At 39.3% G+C, this 23,780-nt stretch overlaps 1 long non-coding RNA gene across 4 annotated transcripts in view; it reads left to right on the top strand.

Moving 5' to 3' along the window:
* The first annotated feature begins 2,870 nt into the window (after window positions 1-2,870).
* Window positions 2,871-23,780, top strand: part of LOC144203018 (uncharacterized) — a 41,740-nt gene continuing 20,830 nt past the window's right edge. For 3 of the 4 annotated variants that reach the window (XR_013327769.1, XR_013327860.1, XR_013327639.1), the window contains exons 1-2: window positions 2,871-3,082; window positions 10,983-11,120. This is a non-coding gene — a long non-coding RNA (uncharacterized LOC144203018). Of the gene's footprint in view, window positions 3,083-10,982; window positions 11,121-13,409; window positions 14,374-23,780 lie in introns of those variants that run through there. The other variant, XR_013327812.1, reaches the window with a different exon arrangement.

Below are 23,780 nucleotides of genomic sequence, written 5' to 3' on the forward strand. Positions count from 1 at the left end.
CATGTCGTCCTTAAACCCCTCTATGACCCGTCACCCTCTTCAATTCCTAACAACAATACAAAATAAAATATAATTGAATCTAAGATTGATTTCCTGCAATGTATTGGTTGGGTATTTCAACTCTAAACAGCACCACTGCAGCAGTCATACTGCCCATTGTAGTTGTGCTATTAGTGTTCACAAAGGCCTTGTTTTCGTTTGTGCCAGTTTAGGTTTCTGTTGACCTTTTCTGAATTGTGGTGAGTTTCTAGATGTGGGTGCTGATGGAGTTCTGAAGTTTCAGAAGGCTGGAGTTTCTCTGTGTCATCTCATTCTTCATTCCCTAGAATGCTTTGGACAAACTACAAAGAACATTTCCATCCGTTTCGGGGCCATACAGGTAGGAAAGGTGAGGAAAACAAGAGAGACTAGCTACTAATTACATTCTGGGAGAAAAAAAAATCATACTTCAAGAAAGTTGTGCTAACTCAAGATTTTAAATACAGTACTTGAATTTTGCAAATAATGTAACCCAGACATAATCGAGAAAATGCAAATATATAACATAAATGTCTCACCTCATTTTGTGAACCGCTTTATCCTCATTAGGGTCGCGGGGGGTGCTGGGGTCTATCCCAGCTGTCTCCGGGCCACAGACAGGGTAACATAAATGTGTAAATACAATATAGGTATACTTTGAGCTAATGTTTTTATACGGACATGTAGCTATATCCGCTACCCAAAATATTACAAACAAATCTCAGCAACATACATCGCAATGGTCATCATAGAGAACTCCAAAAAGATTCAATGTTTTATTCAGCTCACACCACTCTGACTGCGCATGATCATTTTGGGGAGCGGCACGATCATTTGTTGGATGTCGTAAAATTTTGCGAGCAGTCTAATGATACCTTCTGCTTCTTTGCAATATCCACCATCTTTTCCTGGCTCCTCCGCAGCTCATTGTGCAGGCTGCTGATGTAACCTTCCAACATTGCGTGACGTCTGTTCCGAGCATCGGCTCTCACTGTCAAAGTCGTCCCTCTTCTTCTCTTTTTGCTCATGTGCTGCCTTTCGCATCTGCAAACGTCCAGGCCGCTTATACTAATAGTCTTGCAGGTGACTTGGTTGAGAGAGGGGGGAAAAGTCTTTAGTCAAAAATCTGCTCCAGGATGTATGGGGGATGATGATGTATACAAATTAACACTCTGAATCACTGGGCTTAAAAAGGAAGGATGCGTGGAAGAGGAAGACAAATGAACAGTTTGATTATAGAAAATAGACACATTATTATCAATAACACTAAAGAAATTCAATCTTGAAGGCTGCTAAAGTATGCTAGATTAAGTAGGTTTTTTTTTTTTGGTCTGCAATGGTGGTAGTGTACTAGATCGTACAGAGGTATAATAAATGAACACTTTTACTATAATGGTTACAGTGTGGTTCTGTATTTGAGGAAAACTATCATACTGAGAGTTTCTAAACGACCAAGCTGAGCATTGTTATTATACTTGTGACAGCAGAATTTATGACACAGCTGTTCGATTGAATTTCACGAGTGTATGTGGATTGGTGAGGAGTGACGATTAACTGATCATTAGAAATCCGCCAAACCCTTACATTTTATTGGAAGTATGTTATTTTCAAAAGTAAGACCTGAGTACATTAAGGATGATTTGCGTAAAAAGATTTTATCATTACAAAAAAAAAAACCAAAAAACCTGAAAGGCCCAAAAGTATACCGCGTAAATGGGAGCTGCTTGGCATCAGCATTTGTTGGCAGCACTGGAAGCAACAGAGGCATAAACCAAGCAAAACATGAGTTTGCACTAGTACCACTTGGAAACTGGTCTAAATGAATAAAACACAATACAATTGTTGCTACCCTCCTTTGACTTGGATTCCGACCATATCCACCGTCATTCGCTTAGTTTCCTGGCGTGACATATTGAGAGAAACAATGAAAATGCAAAACAAGTACCTAGTGACTCATTTTAAAAGCTAAAGCCTGGTCAATGAAGCCTCTGATGTTTTTACCCAACAATGTTGCTTCTTTGCTTTTCCTTCCTGATATGACTACCCAGACCAAGTGCGGGCCTTGTGGAAGAGTTTGCCCACCCCTGGACAAGACTGTAGTGCTGACCAATATGAAGGTGTGTCGCCAAAACGATAGTAAATTATACATTGCCATAAATTCCTTCTCTTGTGAAGTTTAATCGGGTATTATTAAAAATACTCCAGACCTAACTTTATTTTAATGACATTGCTTAAATCAGTGAAGCAGAATGGCCACTAGATGTCCTCATACCAGCAAACCAGGAGTCTGATCGTCACAACACAACACTAACATTCATTTTCTGAATCGCTTATCCTCACAAGGGTTGCTAGAGCCCAATCCAGCTAACTCTGGGCACCAGGCAGGCTACACCCTGAATTGGTGGACAACCAATCGCAGGGCATAAGGAGACGGACAACCATTCAAGTTCACACTCACACCCATGGACAATATAGAGTGTGGCTAGCCTACCAAGCATGTTTTTGCGATGTGGAAGGATACCAAAGTACCTGAAGAAAACTTATACAACCCTAGTAAAAACATGCACACGTTACACAGGATGGTTTGGACCCGGGATCGAGCCTTCGATCTCAGAACTGTGAGGTCAACACTCTAACCCAGGGGTAGGCAAACTATACTACACAGGTATATGCAGTTTTTCACTCCAACCCATAAAAAGGACACCTTTTCACCAATTTGCTGTCTTACAAGTGCAATCAGTGGATTGCAGTCAGGTGCTTCTTGTTTTCTGCAGAAATCTCATTGGTCAAAGTGTCTGTGCTGGGTTGGAACAAAAAGCTGCACCCACAGCAGCTCTCGAGGACCAGTTTGCCCACCTCTGCCTAACCACTCGCCCAAATTCAAATGGATTGAACATCTATTGCCACAACCACATTGTGCCCCCCATAGTGACTACACACACACAGTCCATAAAGGAAGCTGGCATCATATGATTCCACATCACATTAATACGGAGTAATTTATGCAGATTTCCTTTGACAACGCCATGTACCAAGAAGAGGAGGAGGCCTGTAAAGCCAACCAGTAAGTCACACAACCAAATTTATGAGCTGTATTGTAATTCACTGTGCCAAACACGGGTCACTTCTGGGGCAATGTCACTTTTTCATCACTGATATGGAACAAAGCACCATTTCTATGGAATTTCTTCACTCCTAGTACTATCTCAAGCAAGACTAACAGTGACAATATGCTTCAGTGTGCGATAATAAATAACTCCTGCAGAGGTCAGTGCCTCATCTGCTGTACCTGTGCCCCTCACACTGAATCACGCTCATGGGCGGCCCTTGCCAGTGTCTTGGCTCTGTCATTACTCACCTTCCTGATGAAAAGCATTTAAAACTCTACACACTGAAAAGGAGAGTAAACGTGTACTTCTTACTGCATTCACAATGTCACAAAATATTGTTGATGATTTTACGAATGTTTTAGATGTATCTGTGATCTTTTAGTGATATGTAGCAGCAAAAAAAAAAAAGAAATCGCTCATTTACGCTGTTTTTTTTTTGCAATTTCTAATGGCCCTTTGTTTTTATATGTACAAAGTGTGAAATATTCAGTGTATTCGCTTTATGAGAGCTCTTACCTGTGGAATCAATAGATTTTTAAAAATATCAATAGAAAATTATTGCTGACACTCGGTCATAGAGAATATGTAACTCATCGGACAGTTGCAAATAGACATATGGCTTCTAAAAAGCTAAATCTCTGTCTCTGCAGTCCAAAGAAAATATATTTTTAAATATTCTGTCCTTTTTTTGTGTGTCTCTTTTGCTTTTGACAAGTCCCTCACATATTGTTCAATTATGAACACTAGTCTAAAGTAAGATCTGAAATATTTAAACGACAATCATTCTTTTTTTTAACCTTTCGGGTGATTCGCTGTGTTTTTGGTTGATTTTTATACACCATCCACTCCTAAGAATGTTGACCACTTCTCCATGTTTTTGCCATTTGTGGTTAATTCATTTCACTGTGACTTTAATGTGACGCTTTAGAAATATCTTTATAGACGTTTTTTTTTTAATAATGGCAATTCTTTTTTATTTTGAATGTGTTTGCATCATGGCTTTTGCTTGCAGATGTTGTTCTTTTGGATTGTCTTTTTTCAGATAGGTTCTATCTTGGTGCTTTGTTAACTGTTATGTTTTGTTTATTTGGGATGTCTTTGATACTGTTATTTTATGATTTGATAGTTTACCATGTGGCAAGCATAGGGTAAAGAATTTGAGATAGAGGAAGATCCGTAGTGCTCTAGACATTCTTTGTTTGTATTTGATGGAGAAGAAACAGAAGTAACCTGAATTTGACCTATAAAAAAAAAGAATTTTTCAAACGGGGTTGTAAAAGTGTCCGCATCTAAATTATAACAAAATAACAGCATCTGCATGTCCTGTTCTTCTGATGAAGTTGGGGAAATGTAGTTCATCATTTGGGTCATGAGGTTGACAGTCTATGCTTTAAACTACAAATCCCAGACGGAAAGTATAAAATGGGAGCTGTCACATGGTTGTATTATGAATTTAAAAAAAAAAACCTCTTTGGAAGTCCATTTTGTTTGTGCGTCAGAATTGTTTGATTTCAGCGTGGAAACGATACAAGGTGAAAATCACTTAACATATGAATGATTTCTATCATTTTTCTGCCCAAAAAAAATCCCAATTTTGCTACAGGACAGTTTGTTCCAGTTGTTTCAAAGGACTAAGTTTTATTGTTGACTACTCACTGATTGAGCTGGAAGTTGGAAAGTGTTATTGTTCTTTTGAATTGTTTTAAGCGACACATTGGAAACCTCGTGAACAACATGAAACAGCTTTAATGAATTCCAGGACAATGTTGAGGTTTTTGCTCAATTGTTGTCCTGCACACTTTCGCTTGTACAGAAGTTGCACAGCAGATGGCAGTATTCCATTTTGATACCTTTGATACCATTTTCGAGAAATGCCTTTACATACAGATTAAGAGGGGTCAATAATCTCAGACTTTTTAGCACAAAAAAAAGACAAATTCCATTTCAAATGACAAATTTCAGGACTGATTTTTATATGTTGTGCTCCTAGGAAAAAAGGTTTTATAATGAATGATAATGCAACATTGCCACTCATCATGAAAATAATTCAAATGTATTATTGCCAATATACCTTTGAAATTTATTAAGACATTGGTGTGCCAAAGTTAAAAGGCCGATATGAGCTGGTAATGTATTTTCTAATATATAGCGTTACATGTTTGCCATGTAGAAATGAGAATTTTCGAAGATTGAAATGAGATTTTTATAAAACTGGTTTCCGACGTGTTGCTTACTTTAAAGTAAAAAGACTGATGTTCCACGGGGGCCATGAAGTTCACAAAAAGAGTACATGTGAAGAAAAATGACACTTGGTAGGAATGTAACCTCGTATCAGTAACCTCATCTTAAATGATGTTGGTAATTTATAATTATAGTTATTGGTGTTCTCATCCGCTTTATAGCCTGCTTATTTATCTCTGCTCAACGAGCAGTCAATTCGGTCACACAGTACTTTTACTCCTCCTCAATTAGGAAGTCCAGTTTGGCTAATTTAGTCTGCTCAAGACGCTATAAGGATGCTTCAAGTAATTTTATGTCGATGGACAGTCGATGTTTAGTCCCCATAAATTGTGTTTAAGTGGATTAATAGTGTGCAGTCTCCATGTGAGCGAGCAGTACCACTCTGTGCAGCCAGATAATTAAATAGTTTGAACCGCAATGACTAGCTGAATCTGTTGTTGCATGCCTTTATTGTATTTGCGGGTTTTCCGGAGATTTTTTTTCTATTTTTTTTTTACCATGTTGTCGGTTTAATGCGCCTTTCCAGTTCGAGAGAATTGCTTTGACTTTTAAATGATAAGAACACGTGCGGCGGGTTAGTTGGATTGTGTATAGGCTTCGGAGTAATTTGTAGACTGATTGTCCATAGAACGGCTTGCTCTTGTTCTGGCAGCTTGCTGTTATGCCTCCTTTGGCTGTCGTAAACACACTTGCACACCCCTACACAATCACACACATACACACGGTTAAGTATTAGATTAGACAAAAACAACAACAAAAAACAATTATGCTACCAAAGTCTAAGTATGCTGTTTATCAGTGATAGCACCGTTTTAATTCCTCTTGTCTGTTGATTTTATTTTCTTATTTTTATTGTATTTATTTCCAACCTGGCCTGGAATTCTTCTCAATATAAGGAAATGGCATAGCCCCTGAGTGCTACTGCAGTTTCATTACCTGGGGTGGTCATTCTGAATATAGCTTACCACATGTCTCATTCAAAGGCAATGGCAGGTATGTGTCACTCGCCGTAAATTGCACATTGCCTCCAGCCATAATCAGTTGCCAAGGAAACCTCAAATGGGATTATGACCTTCTGTTGTGTGTAACCATTAGATTTGTCAACATCCAAGAGAAAAGCATTAACATTTATGTCCGTCAGCAATAGTACACCCCCACCCCACCCCGCTATCTCACGCCAGTGTTTTGCGTTGAACACCATTTTGTAACAAGTAACAGACATGAATGCACTTTGCCTTCTAATTAAGCAATCTCTGGTTAAGTATCGGACGCCAGTGTGTGTGTGTGTGCGATGGGTGACACAATGAGTCAGACTGATGAGATGATATATATTCAAGACGACGCAGTAGATGGGTGGAAAACAAAGGCAGCGAGTCGGAGCAGAGCGCCTCCAAGTAGGTACCAGCGTTGGGAGGGAGGGAGGAGATGGAGAGAGAAGGGGGACGGAGGTATTTAGTATGCACGGCCAAGCTGCCCCATCTGCTTAGCGCAGCAGTCCCTGTCGTATAACTGTCTACAGGCCGTGGGCCACATAAAGAATGTCTCAGATTTGATGTAATTCCGCAAAATTAATGACAGCTTTACTCGGTATGGGCCGTGAGGGAATGATTAGTGTTTGATCGTCCATCTGATCAGTTCCCCTGGCTGGGTGCACGGGGAGGCACCACTAACGTATATGCTGGCGGCGTTCTGCCTGTGGCCGCCAGACGCACACCTATCCCAAACATCCCCCTCATTTGGCCCCTTTTGGGTTCTCGGTTTCCCTTTCCACCCCGAAAATTAGACAAGGAGCAGTCAAAGTCTGAGTCTTGAAAATATAGATTTCCCTCTTGCTCCTGAAATCGGGCAATTCGGTATTTATTTCAAATGAAAGTGGGCCAAGTCGGAGGTCACGGCGTGACCTTTTACAAGATGCGCTTTACTGCGCTGCTGATTGGAATTGGGTATTAGTTTTTAAACGAGATGAGGAATAGATTGGGGGGATTTGAGAGACGAAATTGATCCAGCCACGTATTTGCTGGAGTTGGCCAAGTAGAATTCCTCTCCTCTCTTTTAATGCGGCCCCACCTCAGCCGGCCCAACCCCCCACACCCTTCCCTCCTCCCCGGGTTGCGGCGTTTACAAGCGATTGGGGCATTCTGTTTTACAAGTGAGCCTGGTGCGTCTCGGTGTGCTAGCAACATTAAAATTGAACCCGCCTTATCTGTGCGGAGCATGAGGCTTTACATCAGAAGCTGTCATGCCGCTGCCATGAGGCTCCTGTGAGTTTTTATGTAATGTTGTGCAGTCAAAAACCCAGCGGACAACTAAAGCCAACTGATAGATAAACAAGTGATTGAAGACATGGATGGTGGTGGTCTGTGGGATGCACGATGGGGGTAGGCTGCCCAATAGTTTACAATTGTTAACAAGGCCAAATCCAACACATGACAGGCATACATTTCTTAGCCAAATCAAATCTCATCAATGCTTGTAAACACACTGATCGGGTCAGAGCCATTTTTTTTTGTGCTGAGTTGCATATGGCAAAGCAAATCTCCCATCTGACCATTAGAACGCCGGTCCAGTTTGAAGCGGGCCGCGCCCAACACAGCAAAAAGGCTCGGGGTGCTTGTGTTTGTGCCAACACAGATTGTTGGACAGACTGCGTGGATGCAGTGTTTTCCGTTAATATTGCCGGCCATTAGAACAAATTACGTGCGGGGGGAGAAAAAGAACACACCATTAGAGTAAACAAAAAAAAGCCGATGCATCTGTTTGATCCGAGGCCCGTTCCAGTTCATTTGCAATTCGCATCATTACCCGTACTTTTCCTCTTGCTCGTCTCCGATTTCCCCTCCGCGCTGCCGTTTTCTCTAATAATTTCAACCTATTTCCCTCCAGCCTGCATGGGCCCCACTCTCACTCAATCTGAATCCTCTCATCTCCTTTCATTCCCAGCCCACCACCACCACCTCCCACCCCTGCCGCCTGCCTTTTTCTCCCGGTTTTATATTTTTGGCTGAGCTGAGGACCTTTCTTAGTGCAGTGACCTTTCTGGTTTTAAATTAAGCCCCACTGCGGCATGTCTCTCTTCATAGGCCGCCAGTTACGAGCCTTCAGAGAACCGCAAAAAAATAATGATTCTGATGAAATGGCCCTCTTTAAAAAGCTCCTCCAAATTCCTTCTTTACATTTTTGTACACCCACGCTGGCTCCCCATTGGCATTAATATTCACACTAATCTGAAACATCCTATAGAGCAATCGGATGTAACAACGAGATGACCGAACCGGCCTCTTCGCCTGCTGCCGTTTACTGGAAACGGGTACTAATCAAATGTTGGGCATGTTTGATTTACTGGAAGCGGGTGCTTATGTATTTTTACTATCTAATCCCATAGAATGTTTTTCCAAGTTAAACCAGTTCGTGACCTTCCGAAGACGGGATCGCTTCCATTATGGTGATTTACATAAGCCTTGCCTTTATTCACTGTGTTTAGATCTAGATGCGGATATCATTACCATCCTGATTTGACAAAAAGGCTGGATGATAAATCCAAATGTTGTCAAGTTCTACCTCTAGCCCCTTTTAGAAGTCTGTAATCATCGTCATTCGCTCACCATCATCAGTCTTTCGCATAGAAAATGGGAAGATTGTGCACTCTGAAGAACTAGTCAATCTCAAAGTAAGGCGAGAAAATACCCTAAATCTAAAGTGTTACGTTTCTGCCTTCCAAAGCCACCGTCAAACCATACAATAATTGTTCGGCAATTCCCAGTAAAACCCCAGATAGAGCAAGCAACAGCAATTATGTAGAATGAGCACAGTAATTAAGCATTCCAGGGAGTGTAAAGCTGCTTTTGTGAGCCATGGGAAAAAAAGGCGTATCATTGCGTTACATTGTTTTAGAGACAAAGGTTTTTATGTGAAATTATGGTCAACTTTTACATACTCATCTTGGATGTAAACAACAATCCAGTCAACTGAAGCAAGGAGCATTGAGGGGAACCTTTTTGGATACATTTTTTCAAATCAAATACAACTAAAATTGTCATATCATCAAAAAGCAAACACAACATCAAATCCAAAGTTTGCCCTGATAGCAATATCCTGTTGCAGATCTGAATTTTCCAAAATCAGATTACTTTCTCCAGTTGACAGTAGCTTATGTCCAATGCATTTGAACTGGGAGAGCTTGCGATGATCATTCACTCATGAGTCAGATGAAATAGCCCTTTTAAAAATCTCCCCTAACTGAAATCTATTGGACATCTATTGCTATCATTGGCAGCCACAAGAAGCTGACAATTCAGGATTAAATCCTCCAAGTGGAACGAACCTTCATCAGACTGCACCTCAACACAAAAGATTCCATTCAGTTTCTCATTTTTCTAAATGATCACTGCTAACCCTGCCAATTCAAGCGGCTTAGATGTCTATTGGCATGGAAATATGTTACAATACCAAATATGTATAAAAATTATACTATATATAGAATTTTGCTATAAAAAGAAAATCATTTTCCAAACTTTTAGTTTTTTTTTTGTTTTTTTTTAAAACGTATTACAGAAATTCATCAGGTGCCCTATTTTATGTGAATAACAGAGGTACAGAAAGGATTTAGATTGAAGGATTAATTTTAGGGCATTTTTCATAAAAAAAAAATTCAAACGCACAGTTTCAAGCATGCCTTGCTGAAGACAAACATTTTTAGAAATCTTTATCATACATTACTTTAGGGTTGGGTGACAAAACCCAGTATCAATTACAGTAAGTAGTGCTTACCGGAACAAAGAAAAATGAACATTCCGGTACCTGAGCTTATTTTATTTTTACTCCGCCCACTCTTACCACAAGCAAGTGGAATTAGGCAGCACAAAAATAGATTTAAACATATTTTATATTAATATCAGGTTAAAGATATTTATAATATTAAAAAAACTGTTAAGGTGCATTCAGTTTGGCACTGAGTTAAAGGGTAGTGTTTATTTCGTTTCCTTTTTTTACATTTTTTTTATTTAAAAAAATAAATGACAGAATAGTAACCGTTATCGGATAAAATGCCACAGCTTGTTTTTGCCACTTTCCTAAATACTAGGCACTGTACAAAGACAAATCAAATGGATCTATCTACAAGCCCACAAACAACAAATATGCTGATTTGATTCAATGAAAGATTGGTCTTTACAACCAAGGTCAAGTTCATAGTAGGGTTGAATATTAATTAAGCACCCAGCCACCCGCCTGTGCATGTGTTGCATCGAATAACATGTAGTCGGTGTGGTTTCCTCCCTCTTAAGGTGGTGCTCGTATCCTTGGTAACTGTAATGAATTATAGACGCTCCCTGTTAAAACGTGTGGTATTACCCCATTCCAGGGTGTGTCCTCCTTTGCTGTCTTTGATTCACTGAGCTCACCAGTCTGCTCTTCTCTCCCTCTTTCTCTCTTACTCTCTCTCTTACTCTCTCTCTCTCCCTCTCTCTCTCTCTCTCTCTCTCTCTCTCTCTCTCTCTCTCCCTCTCCCTCTCCCTCTCCCTCTCTCTCTCTCTCTCTCTTACTCTCTCACTTACTCTCTCACTCTCTCTTTAACCCCCCCTAACCCTGTTTTCTCTGCCACACTCTCCTCCCCAGGGACATCTGTCTGGGATCTGCCAAGCTCATCAGTGAAGACGAGGAGAAGGCTAACTGGGAGCCTGTACTTGGCTGTAAATCTGTCCAGGTCGGGAGGTGTTCCTGTGGTGGCCTCATCACCAACACCACCACAGCCCAGTAAGTCCATTGAAAGTCACTCCCGCCCCCCTCCCTCCGAAAATAACTTGGATGACATCACTCATGAAAAGTCAAGAAGAGGGTTATGACTTGAGAAGTGTAATGACTTATCATGAGATACCTAATGTACATCAAGCTGGTGTGCTTCTAGTTTATTGGATAGGACATGAAAAGCACGATACTTATATTGTTGCTGTTGCTGTAATTCCCTGCTTTAAAGTAAATGGAGCAAAATCCTAAAAAATGATGACGCCATGTAGGGAAAAGAGTCCACATTGAGCAGATGATGCTTTGTGATGTGGTGATTAAGAGCTGATGAGCGCAAGGTGGCCCGCTATCTAAGCAGTGGTATTAAATAGACGGTGATGTGCGAGCATAATTTCGCCTTTCAAAAAGCTATGAAGTCATAGAAAGCCTCTTTTTTTTGGCTGCAATGCAGTGAAGGAGCTCATCTCTCGTGCACTCATTTTGCTGGCTATGATACTATTCCATACACATAGACGCGCGCCCTCCCTCTCCTTATCTGAGAAATAAGCATTTTTACAGAGTTTGAGCTGTAAAAGGAGAGGAGCAGATAGCCCATAAATCTAAGCATAAAATCGTTAAGTTGTCAGAGGTGCCATCAGCTATCAATCGTGTGCGGCAAGCTGATGAAGGGGAAATAGGTGATAAAAAACAGCATTTTAGGGAAATTATGTCCAGTCTTCCATTTGCGAAGTGCTGCAGTCGCATCACGGCAGAATCTTAATCACTTTGCCACTGTGGCCATGCAGAGACTCTTCTTGGTGTGACAGTGAGGAGGAGCGCAGCCTGCATGGTGGGAGGGTGCAGGCAGGGATGGGGAAGTGGAGGAGTAGGGTTGTTGGGGGGGGCAGCGTTGTAGAAAATTATACAACTGGCATAAATCACTTATACACTAGCTTTTTTTCCCCCCTTCTCTCTCCCTCCATTTCTCGCTGCCCCCATCTCTGTTGGATGTTCTCCTCCTCTCTCCTCCTCTGGCGTCTTCCATCCCTTCATTTGCATTTCTGCTGCTCCTCACTTCAGCATCCCCCCCCCCCCCCCAGTCTCTGCCGCCCACCCACCTCCTTCCATTCTTCCCCCAGCCATGTGCTTTATTTGAAGCACTAGTGGTCACGCTCACTCCTCCTCCTATTCTCCATCCATCTCAACTTCATTTCCACCCTAGTTTGTTTACATGCTTTCTATATTGATCGGCTTTTTTGTAGCCCGCCAGCGATTTATCCCCAGTATTAGCAAACCTCTCGATTAACTTATCTAGCCGAGTTACCCCAGATGTCCCCCAACTGCCGCCTTCAAATAAAACGCATACATTTTATTTCAAGATTTATCGGGAAATGATGTGACAAGTGTATTTCTCTAATCTGGAATCTTGCTCATCAAATGGTAAAAAAAAAAGAAGCATCACGGGGAGTAATTTATACTGACAGGGATCTTAAGTGTATCTTGAAATGAAACAACGTACAACCTCGTTATCACTACTCACGCTGGACACTTGGAAATTTAATGACTTGGATCACAAAACATTTGAATGAAGGGTCACGAACACGGGGCCACTGGGAGCCATGTTGCCTCCGAAGGACCACTGCAAAACTGTGATGGGAAAATTCGATTTTCTGGGAATGCTTGTGGAAGATTTCAAAACCTAAACCCTTGGCAGAATAGAGAAATATCATCTCTGCTGCTTCTTGATACTCATCATACCAGATCGTTGGAAATCTATGTTGGGATCTCTCCTAACAAATAGATATCATTATTTCAGTTCATTTGAGCAAATGTGAAATTTCACTTTTTCTTTAAGTATTTTGGGTATTGTTCCTATATAATGCTTGTCTCTTATAGCGCATATACACATGTTACCCAAGTCCCCCAAAAAATCAAGAGACAGTGAAAATACAGTAAATATAGCTTTGTAAATAAAGGATTTGTACATCATATTGTGTCCTTAGCTGCACTGAGAAACACTGTAATCGTCCAACTATAAGCTCCAACTTTTCTACCCTTCGGCTCCTGTATGAAAATTTGGGTGTGTTGAGTTTATAATCCAGTAGACCTTAGTGTCAGAAAACCATGGTAATCATAATACAAGAACATCAATTTTGTGTCAACATCTCTTTTTTCGTCCACACTGAAATTCAGCAATAATACAAATCCCTTGGTTTGCTTTTACCTCACTACCATTGATTGTGATGACCTCATTTGACAAACACTTGCCCAATTTCCTTCGTTAAGCCCTTTTAAGACGTGTCCTCTTCGTCCATTTATCAGGTGTTACTCAACACAAGACTCTCTTCGGCTGTGAAATGAGACACTGCAGTATTTCTCACCTCAAATGGAAGAGAAGCTATTGATTGACTATTTAAGGTCCTCAGCAAGGGGGAGCTCCTTTCATCCCACTCAAGGTTGGCCTCTTCCACGCAGCTACCTGTCATAGGAATGTGTTGTTGGAGATACTCTTGGCTTATGGTGTGTTGTGTTGTGTTGTCAGGGCCTTTGCTGCCACCTTTAGTGTAACTGCGGTACTGTAATGCAGTATCCATTTCCACTGTGTCAGTTTTGGGGCTACTCCGCAGTGAAGTCACATAGCATGTGTTTGTGACAGAGGGTAGTTTAATAGCACATCTAACCTTACCAGGTTACAGGGAGTGGAGCCGTGAACATGCAAGCTTTATTGCAAACACCCTGACACAGACATATACTGCCCAGCTGGCTTGAAAGTTTTGCCTCTTTATAAGTTATCATTTCAAATTTTGACAGGATCACTTCTGCATTTTTATTTCTGTCAGACTGAATTGGCAAATACTTAAATAGCACTGGGGTAGAGTTACACTAGGTCAGACCTGGGCAATTAATTCCACAAAGGGCCGCAGCGGGTGAAGGTTTTCGTTTCAACCCATAAGGGGAAACCTTTCCACCAATCTGGTATCTTAGAAGTGCAATCAGTAGAAATCTAATTAGTTAAATTGTCTGTGCTGGATCGGTTAGAAGAAAAACCTGCACCCAATGATGTCCTCCAGGACTGGATTGCCCTGGTCTGCACTAGGGCGTTTCTAATATGCTAAATGTACTGGTTTAAAGAGGCTAGAAGAAATAGCAGAATTGTTCATTACCACACATATTAATAACTCTCTCGCTGCCAATCAAAATAAAGCCGTATTTACAGAATAGTGGAAGAATTTCTGATTCGATTCCAGTGTTTTTAGTCTGTAAACGTGCTCATAAATCTAGTGGTGGGCCCAGCATATGGAAAATGTAAAAAAAGAAGTCAAATATATTTCCTCAATAGCCTGCAAGTAGCTAAAATATTGCAAATTCAAACATTGACAAGGGGGGGGGGGGGGGGGGGACACATGAATAAAAAGTAACAATGCAAGCTCCATTTGATGGTTGGCCCTTTCTACCCCCAAACTGCAGTTGGGAAACCAACTGGGACTTTTTCCCTCTGTTTTGTTGCAGATCATAGAATGGTTAGATCTCCCATACGGACAATAATCCGTTCAGATACTCACAATGATTTTCTTGAATTCACAGAAGCAGGACTATTCTTTTTCTTAGCTGTAAAATGACGCGTTTAAGGCTCGGACTGTTGATTTTTTTCGGAGTCGTATTTTCTTGCTAGGGAGTGGTCATTTGTACAGAAATGCTAGTGCAATACTAAGTGCATCTGCCAGGGGGCAGTCGAGCACATGCATGGAGACAACAGGGACGTCATAGTGTGTCTTTCCACCCTCGAGACTCTCAAAGCGTTCATTGTAAATGCATGCAGCGAATGGAGGTTGTCGTAATTAATTTTGTGAAGATGACCACGTGTTACTCGGATTTATTCTGCCGTGCACCGTCCAATGATAACTTTGAAAGGCCCATTGCTGAATTAGGCTCTTATAATTCTTAGGCTGTATTGGTTTTTGTCCCTGTTAATGTTCACTGCACAAACATTAAATTGTTTTTCCATTCCGAGGTCAGATGAGGCGAGGTGAGCGCGGCAGAGGAAATCGTCTTCTGATTGCCAATCCAAGAACAATAAAGAAAAATATATTTAAAAAAATAGGAAATTGGAAAGATCATGCAAATGGTTAATATTTAAATACACTGCACAGTTGGAGCGACAGTCATATACTTACAAATGTAGAGTTGTAATTGTATGGCTAAGAAATTGCAAAATAGTGAATTTGATACTACTCATATCGCCACTTTACTATTAATGAGCAATACACAAATTTAATATGGTGGAGGTAAGATTGTGAGGACGAATGGTCGTCTGTCTCTCTGTCGGCGGCCAGTCGAGGGTGTGTAGTCGGCCAGGATAGATTCCGGCAACCATTACGAGGAGGTGCGGTATGGAAGATTCAAGAATTCAATAAATTTATGTTTCGGCACATTCATATCACGGTGCAGCTAAGACTCGAAATCTCTTTCTAAATATTCGCCGAGTAGATCAATTATATAAATATATATATATTTTCCCATTCCACTCGCAAAATAAATGTAATCTATCATGACCGTTCAATTGCATAATGCGTCTGTCATTTTCAGAAGAATTTGTACGTATTGTAACGTGACTCTATCTTTCGATCTGTTGATATTTCGAACTATGAAACCAATATTATTTAGTATTTTATATGTATATTTATATATATACACGCACGCACACAAACACACACGTATATTTGTGTGTATGAATCCCGAATTGTGCAGATGTACATACATATATGATGTATAATGGAGGTGAGTATAGGGGTCTAAACAATGTATAATACGTATACACAACACTTTTAAATGTAAATATACTACACTATGCATATTATAAATATAGTGTACTTAATACCTTATGCACTGTATGTGTGCACGTGTATGTTTGTGTAAACCGTGTACTGTATATAGTGTAGGGACTATACAAATACACTGGATATAAATCTAGCATCTAATCAAAGAATCATTAGAGTTAAAACAATTCTAAATGTGTTTATATCTGTTTTATAATACACTATCTACATAAATGCGCATTCATGGTTGGTGATGAACAAATTTCAATTTGTCATTAGAGTTTGGACTTGATTGGAAAAAATCACCACAAAAACTGTAGATATGAAATGATTTCTTTTTACCCCCTATGAAGCTGATACTTGTGAACTACAAGTTGTGATTGGGTGGTTCTGGTCATGTGGCATTCTGCAGCTCAACCATAATGCGATTGACACAGTCAGCTAACAATATACAGTCTGATTTTAGTACATTACTAATGGAGATGTAGGTCAAAAACAATTTTCCCCATTTAGTATTACCTTGAAAGTGTGTTTATCGTTTTATTTCAAGCTATTTATGTAAATATCAAGAAAGTGGTTACAACCTTAAATGTTATAAAATGGGCAAATATTATAGTACCTATTATAGTGCCTTAAGTACTGCTACTGTAAACAAAAGATAGTACAGTTAAATTTTGGATTGTCATTTATTAAATGCTGCAGTATTGAGAAACTATCAAATTTAAAAATGAGCAATTGGTTAACAGCTGACAGCTTTTATCTAAAATATATTTTAAATAATTCCAACTTGACCATTTTTACACTATATTACTTTGAAAAAGTAATTGAAATATCTATAGGTCATTATTTTGAAATGTTCATTTTGACAACTTTGACCTTTAACTCTTACAAGTTATACCCTATCCAGATATTTCCAGTTATCTTCCAACTTTGTATGATCGTCTACTCTGTGCATGGTTTCCATGCACAATTTACGATTAATCAAAAGAAAATAATTCCACTTTGTATTTGTTCTAAATGCACTACACAGTAAAATTTTATCTAACGTTTTTAACACTCTTATTCCCTCACCTTCTATATTTTTTTATGGCAACATTTCAAATTAATTCTCACCAAACAAGCAAAAACACATGGCGGTCTACAGCAAAACTCAATTAAGCTGTGTTGTAATCATTCATGCATTTAAATAAAACACATCCTTGACTCACCATCTTAATGCTAACATGATGTAAAAACCATTGAATGACATAAAAGTTGCATCAAAGTCACTGTTATTATCTACTTCAAAATAGAATAAAAATTAACACAAAAATGTTGTGGGAACATATTATACTGTTAGTCGGTGTCAGATATTCTTCCTCTCCTTTGTTTGAAAAACATTTTATTCATTTCGTAGTTCATTTGGGGCTTCATTTTTTTCTGGTCATTTAACCCTTGTATTGTAGGTTTCATCCCCATACATGCACCACACTGCCCCCAAGCAGCCAGGACATACACCACAATAACAAGGTATACAAAACCACAGTCCAAGTAAGTCCTCGGCTACTTTAGGCGGTAATAGAAGTCAAACTTATTTGAACTGAGACAATGATCATTCACTGCCAACTCTTCCAGTCTGATTGAATTCAAAATGAGTAATGTAGCATTAAAGAAATTGTTAATGCCTTCATTTGTACATATTCAGTAACTATATATACAGTACATATAATGTTTGCTTTTGCTGCCAATATGATTCCTGTCAACAAGTATGTTTGCTAAGTGTGTTATTAAAAGTTATGTATGTTTTAATTTTTTTTAATGTTTGACCTTTCTGGTTAAATCCAATACACATATTAGGTCTCGGTTATCAGATTATTTTTGAGTGCCAGTGTCACTTATGTTTCTTCGGATCTGCAATGGAAAACGAGTCATAAAGCTGTTTTTATTTTTTCTAAGCAACTGCGTTAAAAAGAACACCTGTAACTCGACACACAAACATCTCCGCTCAAATGCCAGCGGCAGCTTTATGACTAGGAATGGGGACACGTTGCGACGAAATAGTCAGTTTGCACGCAAGCCGCTCATCTCCTCTGGCATTTGTCAGCTTTCAAAAGTTTTTGGTCCATTCAGACAACATCTGAACGGAGGCCATTTTGGTTTGGCCTCATGTTTGCAGAGTCCCGAGATTGTGTACTTGGTGCCGATGGGGGGATGGGTGGACCACTGCCACTACTCTGAAGACTCCTGTTAATGTTTTAGTCATTCTGGAGCCACTTGGCCAGCAGACCGATTCAGTCAAAAGCATTTGCACACCCTCAGGTCTTGGCTGTGATTTACTGCATATTTGGACATCTGCAAAGAGCTTTTGCACCTTGAAATTATCGCCTTACCTTCGCTCTAAATCCCTTTCTGCTGTAGTAAACCCCTGGGAATGTACATGTAATAGTGAGTCACCTTGAAGATATCCAAGGTAGAGCCACTTCCGTCGTCCCCTTCTCTGGCAATCATCTGTTACGCCGCTGTCTTAGCTCATCTCTGCCTTCCGCCAGGGTCCCGACCACACCCCTCTGGTCCGTCTAATTTAATGTGTGCTGCCCCTGCTCCCGTGTCTCTTAACCCACCTCTTGCTCACCAGCTGGACACATCAATCCTCCTGACAGGAGCTGGTCAGCCCGCTCTTTGCCGGGCCACCGCCCAAAAGGAAATGCAAAGTCTCAGAGGGCGCCCCGCAACTTTAGGTGATGAGAAATCAGGGCTATAACGCACACACCTTTATGAGATATCTGTCTTGAGGAACAAGACGAGTGACGGGAACTGCTGATGAGCAAGTTGCGTTACCTTGACAGTTTGTTTTTACTGCTTTGTTGCCCACGGCGGCCACCCCGGCTCATGTGAGGAGGCGAGCCGTCAGTGGTCATCAATAACTTGTCTGTGTGGTGTGGGTGGGTGGTGCAGGCTGTGTGGCGTGCGTTTTAGGACCGATCGTGGCCAGAGGCCCTCGCTTCCCGCAACTTGGAAAAGTGCCATTAGTGTGTCTGTCTGTCTGTTTAGAACTTCAAGTGTCGCAGAAGCGCTCCAAACGTATCTGGTATGCAGTGTCGAGGAGGCACGCAGACAGGATAATTGCTGGTCAGAATCCGTCCACAGTCACAGACTTTCAAGTACTCATTGCCTTTAAGAGTTTTACACCCCAAGTGGCTGAATAGCCCTGGGGAAACAAGGTCTTCATTGATTTATTGCTTGCCCTTAAGTCTTTGTTTCTTCATACCACTCAATCATCCACCCAAAAAGCACCAGAAGCCTTCAAAACTGCCAGATTGTCATTACTGACATTTGGGTCTTCGTTTAATACAGGACTTTTAAGGCACTCAATGGGATTTGATCGGAACCTGTGTGCAGGGATTTTTGCCAACAAAAAATAATGTATTCTTATTTGACCTCATATAAGATAACAGGATCGTGTCACTTCTAGCATACATGTCTCAAGTCCAAATAGGGTCAATTTCATATAAACTTTTTCTATACTGGACACTATTGGCACGTACCGACTTCATTTTTTTTTTATTTTCACCAATGATTGATTGATGTAAAGTGTTGAGAATGAATTGCAATATTACTGACTCAAAAAATGTTTTGTTGTTTTATGCGGTGCTTTTGAAAATGTGAGTATTCTGCCCAATGGCAGCAACATGAAAACCAACTGACGAACATGCTTGTTTACAGTGTTCAAAAGTCAACTATACTATAACAGACTAGCATTAAACTGATGAGATGATGCAGTGCCACGATAAATCAATAATTGAAGTTTTATTCACATTTTAACTCTATATACGCTTGATTCCAAAAAGTAGTCTTTTCCTTTGTACCATATACAATATGCATTTGTAATGGACTTGAGCTTATTGCTGCTCAATTAGAAAAAGTTCTTCATATCACATTATATCATGTTGAGTAGCAGCTTAAAATCATGCATAAAAATATATTAAAACTGTGAAATAATTTTGTTAATGTTTTAAAATTTGACAATCAGTTCATAGTCTTTTTGTGTTATATAATAAAATGTTTAATACTATATCATTTAAAGTGATATTCTATACACTGGGTGAAAGGTGTTAAAAAAAGGGCCAGTTCATTTAAAATTTCGATAAAACCCTATTAATATTTACCTGAACTGTTTTCACTCATAGAATGCTTAGATCTGTTGTCAAGCTTGTCATCTTAATTTGTGTGGCAGCAATGTTCTTTTCTTTTCACCAAGATGATCAATGTGACCAAAACAATGAATACAAAAAGATGATAAATGGGAAGTCACATAACTGACAAATACGGGCAAATGTTCAAATTAAGGTGAACAATAAATCACTATTTGTCTTTTACACACACACACATACACACATATCCATGCATCCCCCACCCATACACACTCACACACACACATCCATGCACCCCCCCCCCCCCCCACACACACACACACACACACAAACACACGCATCCATGCACCCTCCACCCACACACACAGGCTGAATGAAAAATGCTCAATGCGAAAAAATAGATCAAAATTCTTCAAACTAATCTATTACAATAAATTATCCATGCACAGCAAATCTATCATACACTCGTCCAACTGTGAGCAGTTGGAATGTTTTGGCTGGATTTAGGTATTTTGCTAAAGTTAGCAATGGTTAATGTATCCGTTTGGACGCCTACCCTGCTTGTTGTTCGAAAGTATGCTAAGCTGTGGCCAGCGGCCATTGTGTGCCAGCATCATAAATGCCCAGATGTCAGTACATCATCTCAATCCGACACGAGGAAAAATGAGACAGACAAGCGGAATAACATTACTTGAGCAAGGAAAAAAGAGCAGTTGGCATTGATGAATGATTTCAATGCGCAGGTGTCAAATGACTCTGGTCTGCTAGATGCAGTTGTGCTGCAGCCCCTTTCCTCCATTTGCTCACAATTGGATGGGAAGCCATGACGCAGTTTCTCCCTTTCTTAAACTCCGCCTACTCGTCCAAATCCTTAAACCCCGGTAATGCCAACCAAACAGCCAACAGTTTGGTGGTCTCATTGGGGGGGGAACATTTTTTTCCACTCCTTTTGCTACGGCTTTATGACAATGGTGTAAGGCTATACTTGAGTAATTATTCACAGGAGCACATTACCGCTCCAGACATGGGTGTGTGCTTGTGTCGACATGGAAAACCAGTTAAAGGAAAATTACCAAACCAAAGGATATGAAAGTCTTTAATGAGTGTTTTTACGCCACTATCTAAAAAGGGGGGCACCAGAAACGATGCACCGCAGACGTTTTACTTTGATTTACAACTTTTGCTGTTTTAGACGGCTTGAAGTAGACGTGCCATGTACGACATGGACAACTTCCTATGGAAATGTCCAACAAGGAATTGGACTAAATGATATTCCTAAATTTATAGATTGTCTTTTTACACAAAAAAATGACCGTCACTGTCTGTTAAACAATTTTTTTTTTTAGTTTATTGACACTAAAGTCTCTGGTAAACAATGTGAGGATAAAATTGTGAAAGACGACTCAGAGACTAGCCATAAAGGCTCAAGATATAGCAAAAGTGTATACCTTTAAGTGTGGGTGTTGTTTGCTCCACCCTAAGTAGCCAAAATTCAGAAAGCAGCAATCGTTTCCATAAAAATGACCCTCCTCGATATCATGTGACTAACTAGCATTTGACCAGAGTTTGCCACATTAGTTCTAAGCATCACATTAGGACGTGTTGCATCTTCTTCTAGGTCCCCCGAACATGACAAAATACTTTATTAGCATTGCTTGAAGAAAGTCTAAGCGCCTTGCAGTTCGTTCCTTTTTCAAGCCGAAGCACGACTCATGGTTGTCCTTGTTTGAAACCAAATCTTTCATGAATCTGAATGCATATTTCTTAGGATAACTGGACTACTATGATTGATATTTATAAGATTGAAATGAAGTTTTCCATTGGCTAGAAAAAGTGTTTCTTTTCACGAGCGGAATGGTTTTCCAGAGCATGCGTTGCAGACAACTACGTTTTGATATCAGTCGGAGGTGGAGAACAAAGGTGACAAACAACGAATAAATAGTAATGAAAACCTAACCTCGAGTTTTATGACCTCCTTGGCAGAGGTCATAAAATTTCAATGATGTCATCTCTGCTGGTCACCGTAGTAAACTATCAGGCTTCGGTTACCTTCTTCATATCGAGGATTGGTACTCATTGTCCTACATAATCAAAAGTTAGGGACAAAGTTTTTCAATCTTTCCAACTACTGATTAAATAGAAAAAATCTGTGAATAATACAACACACTGCGTCACAGATTTAGGTGGGACATTTTTGCCGAACAACAACTTAACTGCTTCACAAAACTGACATAGGGATAGGTAACTCATTCAATGTCAGATCATTGAGAAGCCTGTCATATGCTGTATTAAATAGAAATTGAGAAATATAATCAAAGACTAATTCTTTACATGTTTCAGCATCACTATAATCACTTGGACCCAAGGAAATCAATCATGATCATTTTGACTTTTGCACAGAAGATTTTGTCTACTGCCACGTTTACAGTTGTGTGTGTGTGTGTGTGTGTGTGTGTGTGTGTGTGTGTGTGTGTGTGTGTGTGTGTGTGTGTGTGTGTGTGTGTGTGTGTGTGGCTGAGTGTGTGCTCGCTTGCGTGTGTGTGTTAGTTACATGCCTCGCTAGAGTCAGACATTACGGTGAAGCCAAATCTTAAATTTGTCTTTCATAATGGATAATAAATATGTAATTGTCAGGAATTAATGGCTACTATACTGTTGTGGTTTCTGAAAGAAGTTTCCTCTAGTGCCCCGAGCAGGCTTCGTCCGTTCATACAACGAAGCTCAGTTATTGTGTCACTAATCTTATGATTAATGTGTTCATTGGCACTCGTTTGTTTTATATATATATATATATATATATATATATATATATATATATATATATATATATATATATATATATATATATATATATATATATATATATATATATATATATATATATATATATATATATATATATATATATATATATATATATATATATATATATATATATATATATATATATATATATATATATATATATATATATATATATATATATATATATATATATATATATATATATATATATAATAAATGGTAAAGCTCAAAATCTCATTATACTTGCATAATGACAATTAAGGCATTCAATTCAATATATAGATTCATATTTTTTGTCACATTAAATAGTCTTCATAAGTTTATTGTTTTGCTAATCTTAACTAAAAATGTATACGTACTTCTTTGTAGTTCTTCTATAAAGCCACCATATACAAGTTGTGATTTTATTCAGGACTTGAAGCCAATGTTAAAAACAAATGTCCTGCCTAAACCCATTGCTCTAATATGGGTAAATGATGAGTAGAATTTTATATATTTACATATTTGATATTGTTTTCATATTTTTTTTAAACTCTAGCGAATTTTGTACATTCAAGTGACAAAATAATAGTGTATTTCTACAATTTTAAAATTAGAATAATGAACTGGATTGATTTTCTTGTAGTGCTCCCAATTTGTTGCTTTCTGATCAGACTACAAGTTACAAGAAAATAAAAGATATTGGAAAAAAATACATTTTGAAGCATACTATAAGACAGAGATAAAACTATTACAAAAAAGTCTCTAATTTCTGTCCATCATGCTTAGTTTTGTATATTTTTAATTTTAAAAAAAGTGAGTGTGTGTGTCTTTGAGTTACGGACATGGTTTGTAGTACTGTTTTAATTTGCCACTCATCCTTATAAAAAGTGCAGATGTAATTCCCAAGCTAGTGGTCAAATATCTGGATCTTTTTGTTTCCGTGACCACAAAAACATGAC

This window comes from Stigmatopora nigra, chromosome 1 (assembly GCF_051989575.1).
Source record: "Stigmatopora nigra isolate UIUO_SnigA chromosome 1, RoL_Snig_1.1, whole genome shotgun sequence".
Classification (NCBI taxonomy): domain Eukaryota; kingdom Metazoa; phylum Chordata; class Actinopteri; order Syngnathiformes; family Syngnathidae; genus Stigmatopora; species Stigmatopora nigra.